We start from the raw sequence: 13,409 nt of genomic DNA, 5'->3' as shown, positions 1-13,409 counted from the left end.
GTTTTGTTTTGATGAACACAAATCAGAGGATGCAATTATGTCTGATTCGCATAAAAAAAAAAATCACAGATGATAATTCGCAAATTCACGGACTGGAGCCAGAGTGTAGTCAGGAAGAAACTTTGGCTCGCCCCCCCCCCTCCCGGGCGCCCCCCCCCCCCCCATTCCACCAAAATTAGTAGGCCTATACGATACAGTGTACACGAGAGGGGTTGTACTAACACAATGCAATATGGATATATTCAATGTTTCGTTTAATGTTTTTCAGTTTAAATTTTGGTGATAATGCTTCGGGGAAAATGGCATCAAAATTGTGGAACAATGAATCATGAGATAGGTTTTTCCACAATTTTGATGTTATTGATATCACAACAATAACAAACTTAGACAGATTCAAATCTGTGTAAAACACCCTTTTAAGAAGCACGCATATAGAGACTGTGTATTATCCGTCTATATAATAAGAACGGAATATTTTGATTATTATTAGAAGTTCCTAGACCGCCAGGCATCTTGGTCAAATTATTGGTAACTACAGCCTACAAATGGGCTCATTTGAATTTCGGGAAAAACCTTTCAATTCCGTTTTAATGAATTATAATAAATAGGTTATTGTGCAGCAACGGCGCGCATCCGTAGTTCTGAATACATCACAAAAAAAATCTTACGCAAAATTTGCGTCTTCACATGACAAGAGTAGGACGATTTTAACGAAAAATTTTCCTGATTTATCGATCGAGCTGATATAGGTTAGTGCCTTTTGCCTTTTTATTTGAAAATTGATTACCAGAGAGTCCCGTGCGGAGGGAGATAACATATGTCAAACGCAACTCATAAATATTAAGCGCAACTGCGCAAGTACCTAATACGCATTTGATATGTTGAAAATCAAATTCCGATTGATTATTGGAGTTACGTTGATGGCAGCTCTTTTTGCAACGGGGACACTGGACCTGGTGCAGGATATCAAAGTCAGGACTAGAAATTGTACCCCCTGTAAACGTGGTAAATGGACATTTCTGACTTTGCTTAGGAAGCTAAGGGGAAATAAGGGCACGAAGACACTCCTCATCCTCCGAGACAAGAGATAATGACAAGGAAAGGAAAGATAAATCTTCACATTTCCCGAAATTGATCTCAATGTTTTTATCTAGGTTACGGTTTCTCCAGGCGATCAACAGTATATGCTGCATGGAATCGTTGTCGTATTATGTTTCTTTATGCAAAGATTCTGTGGTTTCTATTTTGCTAAAATCAAAACAGAAGATCTTCCGACAATGTGTCATCCTCCAACATGAATGTGCCTCCCCCGAGATATTTGTGTCAGTGTGTCACCGGTCTCGGCAAGATGGCGGTGAATTGGATTGAACGTAAAAATTATTCTCATACGCAATTAATCCAATTACCAACAACTGTGACCGTGGTTACGCTTTTGTTCTTCTTTGTCGCTCTTATTTCTGTCAGTTTAATATCTTTGTTTTTCAAACTGCTTAATCAACCTCATACCGTACCGCCAATCAAATATTTCTTATTTTCTTGCCATCTTTGCAAGGTTTAATGGAGTTCGCCCTTTTTTTGTGCATATTGATTAATCATATCATGGAGCTACTACGGAGCTCCTTGATTATATTTCATAATTATATATGTGTTGTATTTTGTATATTTTGTATACTGTTCTGTCCAATTTATATATGAATCTTTTTACCTTACATTTGTAATCCAGCCATTGGCTGGCAAGAATGTTGTCAAACAGTGTCGAAAGCTTTCCTTTTCGGTCCAGTATATACATGTCATGCATGTGGCTCGCACTTTGTACTTGCATGTTTTCGTAGTAAGATACGGGTCCTATTTATGATAGCAAAATGTCCGGTTTTGGGGTCTGAACAATGAAACATCAGGTCTGCTAATCAAAACTTCGTGTAGGCATCTCTGTCACCATTACACACACACAAAAATGCTTAGATTAGAATATTATGTTGTGGGGTTTAATCCTAATTAGACTGGAGGGGGGAGATTCAGATTCAGCCCCCCTTGACATTTTTCCCGATAAATCCGCCGCGCAAAATTGTTTGACCGCGTCGCTTGCTGACTTATTAACTTTCAACTTTTCAAAATTTTAGACCTCGGGTACACAGTTCCGAAATTACGCACTATTCTTTAAGTGCATGCAGACCCAAAATTGCTCTGAAACGTGAATATGTGTACAAATCCAAGCAAGTATTATTTTTAGCAAAATTTCATAAATGTATCAATGTTTCTCCTTTTACTGATTTAACTAAAAAAAACTGTAAAATAAATGAGAAAATAATTTGTCAAAGTCTGATGTAAAGTAAGAAAGTTATGGTAATTTAAAGATTCACTTAATTTCACAAAACTCTTCATAGTCATGCCGGTCGGTATGCAAATGACGGAACCGATGACGTCACTCAGTCAAAAGAGTCATTTTTTTAAACTAGCAAAAATCTAGAATGCCAATATTTACTTATTTTACATTTGATTTGATGGAATCGTCAGTGTTATGTTCGTTTTTTCCTGCATCACTTAGCACTTAGTATGGCGGTCAGTGTACATGGTAGGCATGGAAAAGATTTCCGATGGTGTACGTCTGAAATTTGCATTTAATATCGTACCCAATTTATTTTGTCATGCGTGACTGATCGCGGTTTGCAACTAGATGAAAAACAAGGCAATTGTTTTCTCTTTCATCGTGTTCATATTATTTATAATTCATAAGCCATTAGTGAATTGAAGCTTTTTATTAATTGCCCGAATGATCACTCTTGCAGTGCGTGTACCTGCGAGTTGCAGAATATTAAAGGGGAAGTTCACCCTGAAGAAGAGATTGTTGTGAAAATTAACAAAAGAAAAAAAAAACATTAGTGAAGGTTTGGGGAAAATCCATTATAGATAAAGACAGTTATTAGAATTTTGAGACGTCGTAAACGAGCACCTGCCGCATTATGTTATGAATTGGGGAAAATCCATTATAGATAAAGACAGTTATTAGAATGTTGAGACATCGTAAACGAGCACCTGCCGCATTATGTTATGAATGTAAAATGCATTAATTCCATTTTTTATTGATTCGTGATTACTTAATTTTATTTCCTTTTAGAAACGGGTGTAAAATGATATTGCTACTCTGAAGGTACAATAAAATCCTTAATTTTTGGAGAAAACGACATTTCATTTATTTTTTTTACCATACGATATGGCGAATAGCTGCTGGCATATGACGTCACAAATCAAATAATTGAAATTCTAATAACTTTCTTATTCTTTGATGGATATTTCTCAAATCTTCGGTAATAGTTTTTGCTGCTATCTTCATAATAAACTTGTTGTAAGGATGAACCTCCCCTTTAAGAGAATGAACCACGCGTCATCTGTGAAGATTGAATTGATTGGTTTATGCATGCATGGACCTACTTGGTTTATGCTCGTTTTTATATCATCCGTCCTTCTCACCACTGCTCGCCTGCTACTCAGTGCCCCGGTAAAGGTATTTACAGAGGGAGCAATGTATATATAAACAATGCGAATGTTCATCCCTGTATATTGGTTACTAAACCGCTAGGCTCTATTAGTATTATAGGGTTGTGTCAAGCAAGTATAATGGCTATCCCTGCAACAATTTAAATGGATATGTTATAGAAAATACTACTTTATAATATTTTTTTTGTAAATAGAGACGCTTTTTTCAAAAATTTCCTCCATAGATGTCATTAATAAAAATACTCTGTTTATTTTACTTTATTTGTGAATTTGTTTTTGGAAAGAGTTGTAGAAATAAAAAAAATGAATGAATGCATATTGCTTGGAACAACTTGTGTACATTGTTTATTATCTACCGATGGGCCTATTCGTTTTAAAATAATTTTGGTCGAAAATATGTTTTACTCTAAGCAACTTACATATCATATCATGAAGTGCACGCATAGCAAGCAAGAATGCGTATAGTACTAGCAGCATTTCCAATTATTACATTAAATCGACGCCAGTGGCGGATCCTTGCGGATCAATGTCTACATGTGGATGGAACGAGCTAAGGATAAAAGAGCACTGCGTTAAAGGTCAAGTCCACCCCAGAAAAAAGTTGATTTGAACAAATAGAGAAAAATCAAACATAAATCACGCTGAAAACTTCATCAAAATCGGATGTAAAATAAGAAAGTTATGACATTTTTAAGTTTCGCTTATTTTTCACAAAACAGTTCAATGCACAACTCAGCGATATGCAAATCAGAAAGTCGATGATGTCCATCACTCACTATTTCTTTTGTTTTTTATTGTTTGAATAATACAATATTTCAATTTTTACAGATTTGACAATAAGGACCAACTTAACTTAACCATAAACTGTTAAAATAATGATAATTCCACATTTTCAGTGAGAAATAAAACTTTTTTTTCACTTGACAAGGATTAGAAAATTAGAATATTTCATATTTCATATAATAAAATACAAAAGAAATAGTGAGTGGGTGACGTCATAAGTCTGCCAATTTGCATCCCCCGACCAGGATGTGCATATAAATGTTTTGTGAAATTAAGCGAAACTTTAAAAAGACATAACTTTCTTATTTTACATCCAATTTTGATGAAATTTTCAGTGTTTTGCTTGTTGGATTTTCTCCTTTTTTTCAAAAAAACTTTTTGTTTAGGTGGACTTGTCCTTTAAAAAGACCTGACTGCCTTGGTCTCAGGCATAGGTGCCGTGGCCGAGGATCGAACACCGGACTTTCACGTGTTTGTTCAAGCGCCTTAGACCGGTCGGCCGCTGCACTTCCATATCGACGTCTTTAAAACCTGTCGATTGTTTACGTACTTGAACAAAATTCTACACCCAGGACAATGAAAGCTAGTAGGAATACTCGCCCAAGAAACATTGCGTATATACTGATACCTGCTACCTGCAATGAATACAGACTGATATTGTTGTTGTTATTAAAATTATTATTACTTTTATTATCATCATTATTATTATATCATTATTAATATTGTTATTATAATTTATTCGGAGAAAAATACAAAGAACAATGATTATGAGGGAGAAGAAAAATAAGATACCAATAATGGCACCCTGTGTTTTCAAAGGTTAATCTGTAAAAATAATTTTTTATATGGCTACTTGAGACATCTATGGTTAAATGCATGGTGGGTTTTTATGATACCAGCCGATTGAATGATCCTTGCCTGTGCAGCTTTCCAAGCATTTCTGATTTGCGGGTACCCACTTTCGATTTCAGATCAACAACTTGTAGTCCCACCAGCAAAAAAAAAACATTGCGTTTTAAAATGCTGCAAACTCGTTCTGTCCCCTTCTGAATATTCGATACTGGTAAAACTTTCAGTTCAGTTTAGTTCATGTTAAAGTCGGTGGTGGTTTCCATGACTCGTCATCTTTTCGAAGTTTACATTACAAGTCAAAAAGGTAATCCTGTTATCTGCAAATAACTCTCTGGTGCTTTTATATTTGTCGTCGGTTTTCTCGTGTCGTCGTATTCATTTTTTACCCTGGCATCGTACACTTGTGGTCCTTGAGACCCTCTCTTCAAAGAAAAGTTTTGCAGGCGAACGCCCTCTCCTCGCTTTACGATCGTCGAACAATGATGAGACTGGATTATCTGGAAAAAGAACCAATAGGATAGGGCCCAGCCCAAGACACAATAGACCACATCAAACAAACCACGCTTCACTACTCATCAATAGGTGTCAGTGAGAGGGGCTTTCTACGACGATTCGGAATTAGACTATAGACTAATATGTTTCCCTCAGCTAAAAAGTTGTGTACGCCTGTGGTATAAAAATAGTGAATATATCGTCGGGAAAGAGATATATAACTCGTCTCTTCTGGTGGAAAATACGAGTGTTGTTCATTCTTTTAGAACTATTGGAACACTATTAAACTTGCAGTTGTTGATAACTTCAGCAGAAAGAACTGCAACTTTTCCTCATGAAGCAGATACCAGGACCGTCATGTACCATGGTAAAGAGGTACTACACCATCAGAGTGAGTCGGACAGTGGCTCATGTCTTCTGCCTCTGCTTCGCCATTACATTCTGCATGCTCATCATTGCGCTACCGACGTTGGAAAGATCGCGCCATTCGTCGACATTCATTGACGTCGGCCTGCGGGCGGGATCGAGCGAGCACGACGAGGGGGTGATGGACGAGGCCGACGAGCCGATGGTCCTGGTGGAGTACGATCCTGCCGAAGCGGCCAGGAAGAAGGAGGAGATGAGGAGACGGGATGAAGAGAGGAAACGAGAAAACAAGATAAGGGAGAGGGAAGCAAAGGAGGCAATTGATAGACGGGACACCGAGAGAAGGCAGGAAGAACGCTACAGAGAGATGGAAAGGAATAGGGATGCGGAAAGGGAGAGGGAAAGGGAAAGGTACAGAGAGAGGGAAGAACCTCGGTTACCTCCAAGGGCTCCTGTAGTAGAGGCTATACCTGATGAACGCAGAGGACCGGTTCGGAGGACCGATGATAGACGAGCAGAATCGTCACCGGCTAGAGTCAAGCTACCTAATGGTATGAAGGGATGTACCAGGCCATCTCTCTATGGACGAGGGTATAATGTCGATCTGGACACCACAGGGCAACTAAACTCAGCCTGTAGGATGGATCAAAAAGAGGTAACCTGGCCCATCTTCTTATGTCCCCTGAAAGGTCTTAAAAGACTTTTATACTTTAGGTCCTCCACATTGAAATGATACACTCCAAATTCTTGGACAAGTGATTGTGGTATTTTGAATTTTTTTAACAAGGTTGTCCAGGCAAAACTATCCATTACGTTGAGTGTGCTTTGATGATACTACTAGAATTGTGATAAAGTTCACATCAATTATAAAAAGAAAATAAGTACATGTATACTATAAATAGACACACAATCCCCCTATCATTTGTTTTATACCGTGTGAGTACAGATCACAAATCCCCAATTTAAAGGACAAGTCCACCCCGACAAAACGTTGACTTGAATAAAAGGTGAAAAATCCAACACTGAAAATTTCATCAAAATCGGATGTAAAATAACAAAGTTATGACATTTAAAAGTTTTGCTTAATTTCACAAAACAGTTATATGCACATCCTGGTCGGGATGCAAATGAGCCGACTGATGACGCCCCACTCACAATTTAATTTTTATTTTATTATATGAAATACGAAAAATTCTAATTTTCTCAATGTCGTGTGGAACATTTTATTCCTCCCTGAACATGTGGAATATCATTACATGTATTCTAACAGTTTATGGTTTAGTCAAGTAGGTACTTATCGTCAAATCTGTAAAAATTGAAATATTTCATTATTCAAACAATAAAAACAAATGAATAATGAGGGACGTCATCGACTCTCTCCTTTGCATATCACTAGTTGTGTATTTAACCGTTTGTGAAAAATAAGCGAAACATTAACATGTTATAACTTTCTTATTTCACATCCGATTTTGATGAAATTTTCAGCGTTATTGACGTTTGACTTTTCTCTATTGGTTCAAATCAACAATTTTCTGGGGTTTAAGGAAAATATATCCCATGCACGCATGATTATTATATATGGCTGGAAATAGTATTTTCTCCCAAATAATTTGATACCATATTTATGTGGTATATTTTCACTCTTGGATGACCAGGATGTATTCTTTGTAGTGATGTAAATTTTGATATGCGCCAGAGTAAGTCATGGCTGCAATGAATGAATCCAGATGTCAATGATGTCATAATCCTACAAAGGTTGCATTAAAATCCCTTTTCAAAACACCGTTTTTCAGTAATTTACATTATGATTGTTCCATAAACACACCTTAGTATCTATTTTTAGATTAATTTCATTGACAATGGCTTAGCAAGTATGTTTACCAACTCATGAAGGATTTCTGACATCATTGGCATTGGCGTCTAGATTCCTTCATTGCAGTCATGCCTTGCTTTGGTGCAAGTCAGAATTTACATCACTGCAAAGAATACCTCCTGGTCGTCCAAGCGTGAAGACATACCACATAAATATAATATCAAATTATTTGGGAGGAGGTACTCTTTCTAGTCATACATAATAATTATGCGTTCTTAAAGATGGGATTTGTGAGGTGTCTAGTTTTTTTTTACTCGCACTGTATAAATGTATGAAAAAGGCGTTGGAACTGAACAGGGAACGATATATTATCTGGAAAAAATAACCCACCAAGTCACAGGGGCCCGTACATTTTATTCTTTTCATTTGACTATTTTAAACTGATTTAAAATATACATGTATACCAAACAACGCTATTCACTTATATATATATCACTGGTTTTGGTGACAGGCTCTTCAAATTGGCCCTGCACGTATTTGATCTTCCACTCCTTGAGTTTACCATGCAAATGTTTGCTAAAAAAATGGATGGGCGAGAATGAATTTCGTTGTGTTTTTGTCGCTTTCTATCAATTCACGTTACACCAAATATGGTTATTTTCGCCGACGATAACCCCAATGCACGTCAATTGCTGCAATTCAGAATCATAGTGATGGTTGACTTGCAATATGTATCATGCTCAACTGGTTTTATTGTGTTCCCGTACAAGTAAATAGGACTTCATTTTGACTAACAATAAATCTGCATACATGTACATGTACGTGCAAACATATGTTGGCAAAGAAAAAAAAAATATATATGGGGGGATGGAACTTTCGGTGGAACTACGATTGCTGATGAATATATCCCATGCTACATGTACGCCTATTTCATGACTTTTGGGGGGAGTATTTTAGAGGAGAATACTAGAAATCAATTATAGCAATAAAACTTCTGAGACACCGTCTTTTCACACAGTAAAAAAAAAATCGTAATTCGAATGATGATTCCAGTGAAAAATAAGACTTATGACGAATTTTTAGCACGTGTGAAACCAAACTAGAATCACGAATGCTAATCACAATCACGAATTCAAATTCTCCGGAGGAGGTGAATTCCTGTTAAGTTTCACTCAAATTACGCTACGAATTTTCCGTGTGAAAGGTCCGATGATTCTAAAGACGAATTGCAATCATCATTACAATGATGATTCAAGATTCATGTGTGAAAAGGCCCTTGGTTGGATAAGGAACTGTGTGGGAAAAGTGCAGAACTGAAGTGAGCTAAATGGCAATACTTTTAACTGTCTCTATTCTCCTAACCATATACTTTTTGGTCATTTTACACGAGGGGGGGGGGGGGCTATCCGCCCCATTAAAAGACGGAGACTTATATCATGAAGAGATACAGGGACGGATCTAGCTTTGCCAATAGGAGGGGAGGGGGGGGGGGGCATCCACACTTCTCTGATCGCCTGCTTGAAGAGCAAAAAGTTTTGTTTTGTTGGAGGGGCATGGGTTATTTTTAAGTACATTTTAGGTTTATTTTTACAAAAAAGCTATAAGGTATCTTATAAAGCCTGAATAAAAATTGCGAGCGCGAAGCGCGATAGAGCATTTTATATAGTGACGTTAAAGATTGTCTATTTTCCAATTCTTTCAATTTCGTTTCTTCCATATCTCCTCTTTCTTTAAAGGGATGGTCCGGGCTGAAAGTATTTATAATTTAATGAATAGAGTAGAATTCACTGAGCAAAAGTGTGAAAATTTCATCAAAATCGGATAACATATAACATAGTTATTGAATTTTAAAGTTTAGCAATATTTTATGAAAACAGTCATCATGAATATTCATTAGGTGGGCTGATGTCACATCCCCACTTGTTCTTTTGTATTTTATTATATGAAATTAGGTTTATTCAATTTTTTTCCTCCAAGAACTAGAAAAATTGGATTGACAACTGATTTAGTGCATTAGATATTTATTGCTGTAACTTATTTCATTATAAGGGAGATATATTATTCACACAAGTATGAAATAATGAAAAAAAATATGATTTTATGTAATAACATTTAATAAAACGGAAAGTGGGGATGTGACATCATCAGCCCACCTAATGAATATTCATGACGACTGTTTTCACAAAATATTGCTAAACTTTAAACATCAATAACCTTTTTATTTGTTATCCGATTTTGATGAAATTTTCGGCATTTTGCTCAGTGAATTCTACTCTACGTATTAAGATATAAATATAAAACTATAAAAGAATAATCACTCTCTTCAACCTTTCTCATAAATAATGGAATTATTTTTGTTTGTTCTTTCTTCAAATTTTCCTTGAATCCAACCACAGTCTGTCATTAAAAAAAGAAATGTTTTTTCGATATGAAACACTTGCCGAGTAATTGAAACAAGTATATATATTAAACTTGCGAATTTCAGGAATGATGACGAGAGAAGCAGACTCTCTGGGTTTCAGTACTCTCTCAAAGTTATCCCATACAAAGAAAGTTTCGTGGTCCCAAAAGCTAACAGTTTGTCTAACGTTTGTGCTGTAACCATGCAAAAATGAGTTCTTTCTCGAATTATTTGCAAGAATGGTTCCGTGTGAGCCAGTGCACAAACTCTTTTGTTTACATGTTCATATAGGCGATATGACGTATATTTAAATGTTTTGGGACATTGGGTGTGAGTGTAAGCTTTGGAAGAATGACGTCACAAAACTTAAGTAGTTTTTTCACGGCAAGTTTCAGGATTTTTCTCTTATGAGAATGAAGGCGAATGATGATTTTTAAAGACCCGTGTTACGCGTATTGAAAGCAAGTAGGCGAACTACATGTATTTTAAAACCTCAATTTCAATGCAAGACAGTCAAGATGTTATTTTCTCATTGATATTCATGAAGCAAATAGCAAACAGAGACCAAGTATATACTTGAAGTATTTTTACTCATAGTAATCATTAATGCACGTTGCTACATAATATTTTCCAAGCTGAATGATGCGGTGCGCTGTCTCGCTCTTATCGTATAAGCATCGGAGTATGATCGCTTTGAGCGCGGACGTGTCGCTTTTATGATTGATATTAATTAGCGTTCTATTATTTTTTTATCAAGAAACACTGATCGAATTCTTTATAATAATTGCATTTAGTGCCTTTTCCTCTCACTTTGGCTCTTTTCTTGACAAGTTCTGTAAGATCCTTGTGAAATTATTACGGGTACCTTGTCCAGTACCAGCTGGCTTGAAAGATTCAGCATTTATGCTGCAGATTTAAGGTATGGTACAGGTTGATTGCAAATGACAGGCCAACACTTTCTCGCTTTCATATTTGGGGAAGAGGCTATAGTTCCAAATTGGTTGCGAAGGACACCATTGACAAACAAACCTCCCCTCCATCAAGTTGAAAGCCATGTTGGAAAGTTTTACCATCTGTTCTAAACATGCTTTAAGCGGTTCCACGTGGAAGGCGTTGTACTAAGTAGGGCCTATGGTTGTGCCATTGCGAAGCGGACAGACTCGATGGGAGTCGGTAGATTGGGAATGATGTTGGAGAGGGTAGGGTGTTTGCCAGGCATAGGCTTGATTAATATTTTTTGTGATGATGGGGTGGAGGAGGAGGACGGCGATGGAAAGAAAAAATGGAACTTACGAGGAAGAAGTTTTGAGGATTTCCTCTTCTCTTGTCACATCAAAAGGTAGGGCCAAAAGACTATAGTATCAAATTCAATGTATTTTCCGACAAATTCTTAATTCGTGCAACAATTATAGCATGACGAAAATCAGGCTAATTAAGTAACATGGATTGAAATTCAGCCAAATTATTGTGCTAATAATTCGCAGATTACGGCGTGGGTAATTTTTACGAATTAATTTCGATGCAAACATATCCTGCACATTTAATTTGGTGAAAAGTTGCTCAAAAGAAATAAAGGGTTTGTAAACCCCATGCCATGATTTCGATGGACATAATTCTGATCTCATGCACGTGAAAGCGAAATGAAATAGTATTTATTTCAGAAAATCTTGCTCAAACTACACGTTACTACGTCTGGCCGATAAAAAGTCGGATAGACTTTGACCCTTCGCCGCTACCCCGGTCTCGTACGCAACCAAAAAAAGTCTGCCCTTATTGGTTCAACGTAGAAAGTTAATGAAGTGGCTCGTGTCACAATGACGTCACCAATCTTATTTTTGAAATATCTAATGTTCGGAATGCCTGGCCAAGGGTCACCTTAAAATTTTCTCAACTTTATACATGTTCGTAATGGATTTACAAGAACATAGACGCATGCAAATGTAATTTGTTCTATTTGTTTTCTTTAACGAACAAATGTTGTCCCTACTCACGACTAATACCACCTTTTCATCTTGTCAAAGTAGCTTGTTTTTTTTGGTTTGAAGTCTTCGGCATATTTATTAGTGGCCATTGTTTGTGTGATGAGATCTCAAAAGTGTTCTCATCTGCCTTGAAATGGGTGTGTATGTTTACCCCTTCCCCAAAACTTTCTTTTCTTTACCCCCCATCCGAAGATTGCTTGATCCCTCTCAAGTTTGACGTGGTTTTGTGTTGTGTTAGCCATTGACATGCCAAATACTGGTCTTAACGCTTTAAACACTATATACTTAGCTTACAGCATGGAGGTAGAATGCTTATAGCATGCCCCTTCAAACACAAAGGTTCGTCAGGGGCTACTTATTTACGCTTTTACCCGTGTCTTGGAATGTCCTCTTTATTGTTCTTTTCATCTTTTGCGCTAAGCTACCCTCTTTTTTTGCTCAAAATGTGAGAGCAAATACACAACGTAGAAAAGAGTACCAGTACAAAAGAATGCATTACATAACTTTGGCATTATTCTCCAAACCCTTGGCCAAACTAATAAAATTTCTCATTTGCATACGAGTGCATGCATTTTCTTCATCATCTTTTTTTCTTCAATATTTTAAACAGTGTGAATTCAGCCGCTTCGGTTTCCCCCTCTGTTGTTCTCTTCTTTATATTTTGTGATTTTGCAGGATTTAATAAATTCATATGTTTATAGATGTTATTAGGTTAAAAGAAGTAAAATTAAATAGAATAGTTTTGCCTCTTAATAAATAACACTTCTGTCATATGCTATACACATTCATTGCAATGATATTTACTCTCATCTCGTGGGAAAAAACAATTATTGGTATTTGGTACCAATTTTTAAACGGTGAATGACTTAAAAGATTATAACAGAATTAAACATGCCAAATAAAAACAGACATGTTTGACTCGTTTCCAGACAAGTAAATACGGGGGCTACCCCCTAAATTTCTTTATTGACGATCTTCAAAACTTGTGCTGGTATTGAAATTGTAGTTATTTGAGTTAATTCTTATATGATTTTCTCTCAGATGTCAAAAGTGTGGACTTCAAGAAACCAAACAAACGAAAATTAAGTAAATGAAAAAAAAAATATATTATGTATACTTATTGACTATGGTATTGCTGCGACGGTACGTGGGAAATGACATTCAAATCAAGGTAATTTGATTACATGATTTAAAGAAAAATGTGTAGTGAAGAAATGAAGAAGAA

The sequence above is a fragment of the Lytechinus pictus genome, unplaced genomic scaffold (genome assembly GCF_037042905.1).
Source record: "Lytechinus pictus isolate F3 Inbred unplaced genomic scaffold, Lp3.0 scaffold_19, whole genome shotgun sequence".
NCBI lineage: Eukaryota > Metazoa > Echinodermata > Echinoidea > Temnopleuroida > Toxopneustidae > Lytechinus > Lytechinus pictus.
This window is presented reverse-complemented; position numbering follows the sequence as displayed.